The following is an 11,575-nucleotide window of genomic DNA, read 5'->3' on the forward strand; positions in this document are numbered from 1 at the left end:
TCAATAAGTTTCACATGATTGCCCTGGTTGTTCTTCACCGACATCAGCATGTCAGGATACAGGGAAATAGAAAATGGAGAAGATGGATGACTTAAGTAATTTGAAGGGATGTCAGTGACGCCAATGATGCGAAGATGTAATTTTGTACTTCCATTGGCACTGGACACGGCACTTTGTTCCGCTTGTTCTATCTTAAGAGGCGTTTGTTGAGAGAGAGGCCCCTTTCACATTAGTATTTGTTGTAAAAATTTTGTTTACAAACTTACTATTTCACTGAGCAAGGAAAATTGATAAAGATGAGCACCCAGGGAGACGATAGACGTTGAAATATGTCCAATATACTCCGTTGGGCATGATAACGATGTTCACCGTTGTCACTGCTTTTTTTTAATTTCGATTGTACACCTTTGAAGTCGAGATGCTACTGTGTCGCCATTATAATGGTAAGATGTCTACATGATGTAAACAACGTTTCTTTGAGTGAGGTACCGGGGATTCAACCTCGACTGAACGCTCTTATATGTCTGCCTGCCTGATTGTCTTTTAACCGACGCTAAGGTCGCAATTTGCGTATGCTAAGTGGGCGTAATCTCGAATGCTAATTAGGGCAAGGCGGGGATATTGGATCCCCGCAAAAGTCTCATTAGAAGTGATAATAGGACGTGTGACGGGGTAGATTGGGTGCAAAAATATTGACAAATTCTGAGCTCGCTGTAGGCACGTCGCAAATCACTTGAAATAGGGAATATTACCACGGCATATAAAGACTGGTGATTCAATAGAATCTCGTGCTGGAAAACCGGAAGAGGCGATTGAAACCAAATATTACAACTGGGCGCAAGAAATTGGGAATATCAACTATACATGCTGCATTTGCAAAATCTCCACAAGCTAGAGCACTTCACAGACAGTTGGATAGGGGTTTGAAAATCGTGTCTGATAAGTGGCCTCACTTAGTGATATACAGACCCTTTTAACAAAGTTGGAGAAGCTGTATTTTTATTTAAGTGGGACTTGTGACACCGGGGTATACATTCACATCTTATATCAACTTGACAACAATACCGCCTCTAATCCTCCTTAAAAGTTTTTGTCAGAACGCACTACATCCAAGAAAGGATTCAAATGTGTATGTTTGCTTTTAATTTTTTCTTGGAATATGGCGTACACTTCATAAGAAGGTCGCGACTTGCCGTACCAAAGTTATTCTACTATTTTCTCAAGGCAAATCAAATCAGAGCCACAATCGAGTTAACTCAATTGAAAACCCATTTTCCTGTTGGGATGGGCACTGCCTCTTCTTGGAAATTCACTTAAGAAAGCATCATTAGGTTTCGGTACTGACAAAGTGGCAATTTTCTCCAGACACCGTGCATATGTCGCTTGCGGGGGCAAGGAAAGTAGAAAACTTGGCGCTGAAAGATCATGAGATGAAATTTTTCGAATTTGTTTCTTGTAAGACGTCTCTGCACATGTGTACAAAATCGATATTGACGTCATGCATAACCATCCAATCCAGCGAATACAGTCATTAAAAGTCGTACACTTGACGATCGTGTACTCTGGACTCGAGAATTATTTCAACTGTTGATATTCCCGAGCAATATTTCTATGTGAGTGAACTGTATTTAGAAGGCCCTACAGATCAAGGCTAAACGAGCGACTGTATATTTGACATGTTAATGATTTGCTTTCTATATATTCTGAAGACGGGCCAAAAATTTCAATCACGCTATAATTCTGTTTTTTTTTATCAAGTGAACTATCTTACGGACACACGATGTTTTTTTTTCTAGTGATATTCATTTCGATTTCTTCTGAGTCAAACAGAACGCCTTCTTTTTACTTTGCCTGCTGAAAAAATGAATTTAACATACAATTCTTACCTTCAATGTGAGATATACTATTTTACTCAGCGGATTAAAACATCTATTGGAATGTACATGTCCACGTCTGACAAAGCGATTTCGCAATAGAGTGAGATTGATCGGCGGGTTTGACAGTCATTGTGGCGGCGATGTATCAAACGCGGCATAGTCACGCACATGAAAGATATTTCGTGTGTGGCAAAGGCTTTTCCATTTTTTAAGTTCACCGATTATGCTTACGATTGCCAACAAAATACCTAACATTGAACACGAACTGTTATTGCGCTACATAACAATTCACTGGTGTCAAACCAACAACAAAACAATGCAACGCAGATTGTCACCTGTTTTGATTTCGCCTGTCCATTTTCACTCCATTAGGACACTTACCTTGACCACATATGTGAACAAGCCATTCAAAAGTACGGTATGTATGTTCTAAACGACGGTGTTTCTGTATAGCAGTTTTATCGGTTATAACCTGCATATTTTAAAACGATTTTTATCGTTCACATATCAAGCAACCCGATGACAGATCCTGCACGTGCATTCGAAATCGGTTTCTTTCAATTATTTCCCGCCTTCAACAAACACAAGTTGTCGTTGCTCAGAAACTCACTCTTGTGTACGAGTTGCAAAGTTAACGTTCAAACCAACATCTTTATCCTAGAAACCAAGACTTTGGAAGCGTGCAGATGTTTATGGAGATTGTGTAAATGTCTAAGATTTTCAACAAACGTCAAATCGACCCATTTTTATGTGTCCCTCGTTCCGACAATCGTTACACACGATGTAAACTTTCTGCTTGTCATTACATTTCACTTGCGTATGTATGTTTGTAAAACAGTTGTAAATTTAATTACTCGGGAAATTATCGTTTCACCATACATGCCTTCTTTTTATACTTCCGTTTTATTTTTAGAGTGCGGCCACTTTAAGGACGAAGCTTTTTTATCAGTAACATGAAATTATCAAATAAATGTGGCAGACGTCATGAATCGATTTGATATCAACCATTGTATATGTTAGAGTGTGCCTTTATCGATGTGTAAGACGTAATTAAAGCTGAAATTATTCGCGGAAGTTCATAAATGATAACATTCACTGGAGTAGTAAACATGAATAAAACTTTGTCAGCTCGATCAGGGCGTTTTAATTGTTTGTGACACACATATATAAATATTAAAAATCAGCGTGTCGTCTGAAGACTTTCCTACGCGCCATTTTTCTTTCATTCCGAACGTTAGCTTAAAAGCATTTTTATCATGACAATGGAATTTCGACAAATTTATGATTCAACTCTTCTGCTTTTTAAGTCATTCTGTTGCGTGGATAATCACAAAAGTTGTGCTTTTTGTGTTTGGTTTTATTATTTGTATGCAAAGGTTGCAATTTCTGTCATCGAAGTGGCATCGTTTTGTCCTACACTACCACAATGAGTAAATTTTCAATGAAAAGTAGGGTCATGTTATTATGTAGAAATAACGGGCGACGCGCTGACCATTAACGTTTATTTGTGGGCAAGGGCGAGAGGAAAGCCAAAAATTAACGGGCGAGGCTTGCCGAGCCCGTTAATTTGGCTTTCCTCGAGCCCGCGCCCACAAATAAACGTTAATGGTCAGAGCGGAGCCTGTTATTTCCATTATATTATCAGCAAACCCAAGAAAACCGTCAAAATTTCCGAAAATATCAGGAGTGAACGACAACTGGCCCCAGAAACTGAGCAATACGCGACGCACTGTCACGCAAGCTGTAAAAAAATTGGCAAATCCGGAGATGTTTTCAGAAAAAAGTATCTCAACTTGACCTACAAGCGCTCCATATTATTTTGTGATTGATTATGATTTACGTTTGAGCTATAAAGTTACGATACTTTGAGTTGTTAATCTTATTATTCATATTCACGGGCATGTAAACAAACCATTACTGTGTATTTGTAGTCAGTCACGTGGTTCAGCTCGACCAATCAAAATGCGACGGGCAGGGCATGGTAATATATTATGTAGTACTTGAAGCACGAACATCTTTTACAGGTTAAACACAGTCTGGTACAAGATTACATTCAGAAACTGAGGATCGTAATCATTTTTGAGTTGCATTATAACACTTCATCGTAATTTGGATTACGCTATGCATGCTCAGCGAAATAACATAAGAGCATAATACGATAAACCGGTCCTACTATATTCACTCCGCTATTAAGAGTACATTTTAAGAGTATTTTCAAGAATCTGTATCATGTGCCAAAAAAGTAGTTTTCATGATTATGGTTTAGCAGTTCAAATTTGAATTTGCAAATCCTTCAATCATTAGCAGGGGCAAACGATTCAACGTTTAACACGGCTTATTTTTCCAAGCGGTGTATTTGATTGAAGGGTAGAGCAAAATTTGAAGAAATTTCTCAAATGATGACATTAAAAGACCGACTCTGCCACTAGGGTGTTATTGGAAGCCAAACATCGGCAACATGGAAAGGTACACTCCGTTTTCATTGGACAATTATCCCTCATTCATTAACATAAATATTGGTATGTTAGGCTATTAGATTGCTTACGTTGTGACATCAAATCGAGCGAGTGCTAGAAGTCACAATAACAAAACAATTTATGCGCACTTCTTTCTAATTACAGTTCTTGAAATAGAATATTACAGCTACCAGGAAAATTTGTCATCCTTTCATCTCAAGAGTGTGTAGTTGCTTTCAGTTGTCAGCTCAGAAAAGTACAACTATTAGCTTTAAACTTCGGCTCACTTAGTCCTTGGATGCTTCAGAGAGAGAGAGAGAGAGAGAGAGAGAGAGAGAGAGAGAGAGAGAGAGAGAGAGAGAGAGAGAGAGAGAGAGAGAGAGAGAGAGAGAGAGAAGAGAGAGAGAGAGAAAACAGACAGACAGAGACAGAGAGACAAAGAGATGACAGTTTTACATTGCATTCCATCATACAGCAAATCTGATATTACAAATTTTGGTTGCCCTGATCTGTGTCATCTTCAGTTTCGTCGTTAGGATGTTTGGCTGCTTCACTGTCAATGACTTACATTTCCAATACGAGGGGACTAGTAGCAAGTTATTGAAGCAACAACAGGCGTAAGTCCTGTCGACTCCAATGAACGGCGTGCTGTGTGAAATAGCAACGCTGCCGTAATTATATTCCGGCTCGTCATTGCTTTGAGACCCTAATATACTTCCAATTCATCTTTGATGTCTTGCCTTGCAATAGGAAGAGAAAACCACAATTGCTTTTGCTGATATCGACAAATATTCGGTCGAATTCACCAATAATAGCTATCACAGGCCGTCACGTGGCCATGCACTGAAATTAAACAGCATGCACCAATATAAGGATTTAGATTATGTGTACGTAGTGGAAAGCTGTAGTCGTCACGGAAATAAGAAAAATTATCTTTTGATGTCTCTATTTTCTTCCTTCTCTACACGAGGTGACTTCAAAGATTAGGGGAACCCGAAGCTGGTTGTTCATTCTGTGTAATCTGTTCTGTTTATGAAAATAATAAACTCCTCGCACATGCTATATTTGGGTCAATCGCAACATTGCAAACCCTCTCACAATTTTGACAGATAAAACGATGAAATTTTGATGTACAATATGTTTTTGGACAAGTGTTTTCTATATTTGCAAAGCATCGACATAGCTGGTACCAATGGCTGTGGATGGGTCACCGTTACATTGGAAGTTCGCGTCCACATTTTATTTCTCGACCGCGAACACAGCTTAAGTTCATCTTTCGCTTTGAATCGTGCGTTTTCGTGATGCTTGTACGTGTGTGTAACAATGTGAAGACGCAGTGTACACATGGTAATGAGCAGAAACAACGATAAGATGTAAATTGCAAAGTATAATACAATGTGACTGTAGGTCTGCACATTCAGCGATAACAGACAGAACGCTTCAAAAGTTATGATATCAACACATTAATTTAATTTTATGCAAATTAACTAAACTTTTCTCAGCAACCATACTACAAGTCGGCCATTGATCTCTGTCTCTTGCTCGAACTGCCATTTCTTTTTCTGAACAGGAGTATTGTGCACTTCCATTAACTCTACAACCTCACAAATTGTGTCGAAAAACCAGTTTTTATTAGATCAAGGTGGTCAGATTACATCTGTGAAACGCTCCAGGATTCTGATGGACGACCAGCGGCAACCAGGATTGTGACTCACAAAACATCGTTATGGTTATTTTGTGTTCATATAGGTATCAACCCAAGAATTTGATTGACCTTGTTTTAAATGCGATATGAAAATTTGATGCCGTCTAATTGATGATATTGCTGCCATTGCAAAGATATAGAAAGAGACATTAAAACTATCATTGTCGTTGATGGACTGTAAGCGGCAAGGGAGACTAATCAATGGGGAATTTCCGTTAGAATCCTAACTCCATTGTAACAGGTAATTGTTGATCTTGGTCACTCATTTGATTTGTGTGTTCTCGGTCTTCGTTAGCTGCGTGAGTGTCACAAATTCTTGAAATTAAACTTTAAACAGTCTCGATATTACACGCCCGAGGCCACGGTCGTCTCTCTTGCACTAACAGCATTCCCGTACGTTTTGTCTCTTTCCGCCGTGTTAATCTGTCCGCTAGTCTGTCAATTGAGAAGACAGGGAAATTTAGTGACACAGAACTCAACGTGGAATCTTATGTAGTGGCTATTGGTTGTATGTTTGCCTAGTTCAGTACCTGTCTTTCCGCCTAATCTTAAAATGGGTCAAATGTCATATTCCTTGCATTTCAGATAACACACATGATGCGATCGATTGAAGTATTCGATGTTCTATTTATTATTAAGGATTCATAAATTAAACATGTAAATGCACAATTTGCATATCTAAAATATATATCATTGGCGGAGTATGTATCGATATGTTTTCCCAGTCGAAACCAGTTGGTATATGTGATTTGTAGTCTGAAATTCTCTCTCTCTCTCTCTCTCTCTCTCTCTCTCTCTCTCTCTCTCTCTCTCTCTCTCTCTCCCCTTTTATCCATCTATCAGTCCATCCAACTACCCGTCCGTCCGTATGATGTCTCCTAGCCTACTAGTCAGTCTGTCAGTCTATACCTGTAGACTTAGGCCGCGTTCAAAAAAAATGGTGAGGGGGGGGGGGCTGGAGGAATTGCGATTGAAATCTTATTTTTTTTCAGATCCCCCCTCAATACCCTCAAAAATTTTCAAGTCCCCCCCTCAATACCCTCAAAAATTTTCAAGTCCCCACCCCAAATTACCATATAGCCGCATATTTATTAGGAATGCACACAGAGTAAAAAAAAACATGTAATGTGTCGTTCTGCACGCAAATGTTCAACACTACCTCTTATCAGCAGGTTGTGGAGCCATATACCTAGGGCAAGTTCTAAAATTGATTCATTTTTAAATGCATCAGTGAACTGTTTGGATTTCTCAGTCTAAGCCGACTTGAGTTTATCCAACTCTGGCCAGTTCAATGGCACCAGCTGAAAAGCACACAAAATGACAATCATGAGAGAGTATGAAAATTGTGTATTCCTAGCTACGTTTAACCAAATTGTGAAAAAATGAGCACAGTGACCTACCGAAATTTTTTTTTTCAAAAGTACAAGACATGTACAACTTGGATGCCACTTATAAAATGTTTTACAAAATTGACAATACTGGAAGGTTAAAATATTCCATGAAATAAATGTTTTAATCTCAGAAATTTTGGGTGTAATAATGGCAAATTTGATAACAAATAAAAGATTCACATTTTTCCATTTAAATTAGAGTCTTTACTGTTCAGAGTTTAACTTTGTGTTATTGGTACAATGAGATGTGAAAATTTCATTTACTGCATGAACTTGAAATGAATGGTTTTATGTATTGATTTTAAGTGATTTTAGAAAAACTGACTTTTCATCGTACATTTGTATAAGATCAAGTATGGTGACCCCATCTTTTTTCTCTAATATTTGATTGTTCTCATATGCCAGAATTCAAAAATCCATGGAAACTGTTAGTCCCCTAGTCTTCTATGTGTTGCTCTCTGGCTGGATCTTGTGTACAAGTAGATGTATGTTTCACTGTCAATTGAGTGTCCTATGACCGAAACTCTTCTTAAACTACATCAGAGTCAGAGCTACATGTATCACTGTCACTGCCAGTATGTAGTAGCAGGGCAGTAGTTGTATTAACTTTTTATTTTGACAATATTTTTGTTCATTTATACAATTGTGTTCTTGTTCTACTCCCTACAGAATGTTGAGCTATCCAGTATTCATCTTGCCAACACAGCCTACATGTACCGTGCATTTGCATCATTCAATTATCACCAATATTTAGACAAACGGGCTTTGTTGACAAACTGAATATTGTGTTTTTCAGCAGCATGCTGTAGAAAGACACCAAGAAACTGTGTTTGATACATTGCATAGAAATATTGAACAAATTATCAACAGTCGTAGCTCCTGCCCCATTACAAGGCCAACTTGTTCTACGAAAATTTAATGGCATTCATACATTTTTAGACTTTTTCGAGATTAAAGACATAAATATGACAAAACGGTTCTAGATTTTGTTTAATTATTACTAACATTAGAACCATTGGACGACATCAAAATGTTGGGAGTCAAAATATTTTCAGGTCCCCCCCCTATAGGCAGAGCAAAACTTTCAAGTCCCCCCCCTCGACTACCCCAAAAATTTTCGAATCCCCCCCCCCTGAATTCCTCCAGCCCCCCCTCACCACTTTTTTTGAACGCGGCCTTACCGACCTATACCTACCTAATAGATTAATATTCTTCCTGTGTGTTGCCCTATTTAAAGTTCGATTTGCTCACAATATACACGCCTATTTGTCTGACATCTTGTCTCGTCTGTAAGTAAACGTTCTTCCAAATATGTATGCCTGTCTGTCTGTCCACCCGTGTGTCTATGTGTTTGTCAAGACTCTTCAGTGACTGCGTGCAATTCTTTGTTCCCGCCCTTTTGACAAATAATACAAAATTGCTGTTTCCGCACTTCTAATAAATAACGTCAGATTGTCCTATCTCTGCTTCAATCTGTGTCAGTCAGACTAACTTTAGACTACCCGTCCGTTTTCTTGCGTGCCAAGATTACCCTGTCATTTTTCAATGGTTGTCTTATTCTTAACCTAAAACTGCTTTTTTAGATAAAAAAAATGACAAAATGCTATTGAAATATAAGCTACATTCCAACCAACATAATCTGATTATCAGTGACATGTTCTATACACTGTGGAGGCTAAGCAAAGTTTCCGACTGTCTATGAGTCATGTATCTGTATTTACATGGAAATTAATCCCATTGACGATGCAAAACCTTTATTCCATGCGTTACTTATCACAGCGCCCCCAATCTCTCGTTATATAAAAAGTGAACCTCAACGTCAGGTTGATAAGATCAGCCTCAGTCTGACAACGGTTTGGCTTATTGTTGATCTTATCGGCAGGAAACTGTCAAATCTGGCGCTGTGTCTAGATTTTTATATAAACTTTTTTGTGGATTCAGCGATCTCAAGATCTTAAAGCAGTACACTGACCTCTGTACGGCAAGCGAAGTGCAAGAAGCATTGCGAGCACGTTGGAGCAGAATTAGCACGCAATCGAAAGAGAATAAGCACGCCCAGCACTTAGAAAATCAAGCATTCACATAACCGTTGTGCGGCGTGGTAGACTTTGATTTCGGAACAAATATCACATGGGTAAAAGTGTGATTGAAAATTAATTTCAATGGCAGGTTGTACTTAGAAAAATGGTATATTTGACAATTTATAGTCCCCGATGAATGAAGGACACTAGGCAGAATGTAAAGAATATAAAATTTGCTGATTTATGCCATACCACTTCAACCCACACTCGTCTCCACTGATCTATGAATACCCCTTTTATCTCTTGGAAGCCATACGACAGCTGTCGTGACTTAATATAAATTAGGGTTGAGGTTCAGTGGCCGCTGGGCCAGACACGTTGAAAACTTTCCCGTTATGCTGTTTTCGTAACGGTCAACAAAATACCTTTCATATCGACAGTCTAGGAGGAACCAAAATAATTTATTTGAATGGATATGTGTCGATAATGGAGTCGGTCTAATATCAGAAATAATTCGTGTATCCCTAAATCCTCAACGCCTCTAATCACTCATCGTCCGATTCGCAGGGCTAGGCTAGGCAGGCGAATAGTCTCCCTGTAGTTTTAAGGGAGGGTAACTGTCGAAATAAACATCCTTCGCCAGCGAAGTCGCCAGTCACCCATATATGAATAGACATAACTTACCTTTAAAGCCGATTTGATCACGAAAGATATCGCTTTGGCTGTTTCATTACTCTGTGCCGTTTCTGTGAGAACATGAAAGCCGTGAACGTACTTAAGGTGAATGTGATTTGTAACTTGTTTTTCGTAAGATTATGACTTGTCAATATACAGTGTAAAATTATTAGATTCATGTGTATCACAGTCCCTCCATCACAAGAAGGACTGTGACCAGATATGATAATTGCTCTGTTGAACTCTAACTGCTGCTTTGAAGCGAATGTCGAAGCCTTGTCTATAGCTCATCGTGCATTTACAAAAAATCGACAAGGACACTAGAGGGAGCTGTTGACTGATCAGGAGTTATATTGGTTCAGGTAGGGAAGACGAGACGTGGCATGTTAATCCCATGCCTAATTGGCTGGCTTTATACATGATGATAACTCTAAGTGAGTTAACGCAGTATGGACAGGTTAAAGATTTGAGATTTGCTGAGCATTTATAGTGGCAAATTACTAAGATATACATTACTATGACCGTGTTTGCCAAAATCGATTCTCTGTGGGATATAAATGGTTTAATACCTGACTGTCTGATTGACTGAACCACCGATTGAATATATCATCAACCAACGCAACCAACTAACCAACAATCAATTAATAAATCAATCAATAATCAAGTACTCAATAAATCAAGTGCCTTGGTAACAAATTCCTATTTTGCGCATAAAAATGATTTCGATCATTCTTTCACACTTACGAAAATAACCATTGTCAAATACATTGCCATTACAACGTTGATATTTTTATCTTATCGATTTTTATTCTAGTCAATACGAAGAGCATCAAGACAATGTAAGGGCCTTTGATGATGATGATGATGATGATGATGATGATGATGATGATGATGATGATGATAATAATGATGATGACAATGGTGAAGATGATGATGATCTATCACTATTCGTTTTTTCGTGCTTGGGTCATTTTACTAGTCTTAGCCCGCTAAGTGGTACTGGGAATTTTCAAAGTATTGACCATACGAGACGTTCAGAGTTCGTTGATACTATATAGACTTAATTTCTTGGTAGACAAGGCTGACAGGTGCCATAATTGGTCAAGATACGCTGCTCCCATTGTCTGTATATCTTTGGTTACTCCGTTGGTTGGTTTGTCCTCCTGCCCTGTCCTTTGTAAACTCTGCCCGTATTGTTTAGTAATGACGTTTTAAACATTATCTTTGTGGCGTGGCTTTAATTATACGATAGTACAGATAAATCAATGCAATCATAAACATCAATACAGCTCTTGATATTCAATTTACATGTCACAATTAATATCTTAAAATCACTGTGACACGTTGCAAACCCATCATGTGAAAACTCTCGTGGTCCTTTCATCAAGTGTTGACTACCATCATCATTTTCAATATCATTCAAATATATTCTTGTTTACGTCCAGACTTC

Source organism: Ptychodera flava, chromosome 1 (genome assembly GCF_041260155.1).
Source record: "Ptychodera flava strain L36383 chromosome 1, AS_Pfla_20210202, whole genome shotgun sequence".
In the NCBI taxonomy this organism is placed as follows: domain Eukaryota; kingdom Metazoa; phylum Hemichordata; class Enteropneusta; family Ptychoderidae; genus Ptychodera; species Ptychodera flava.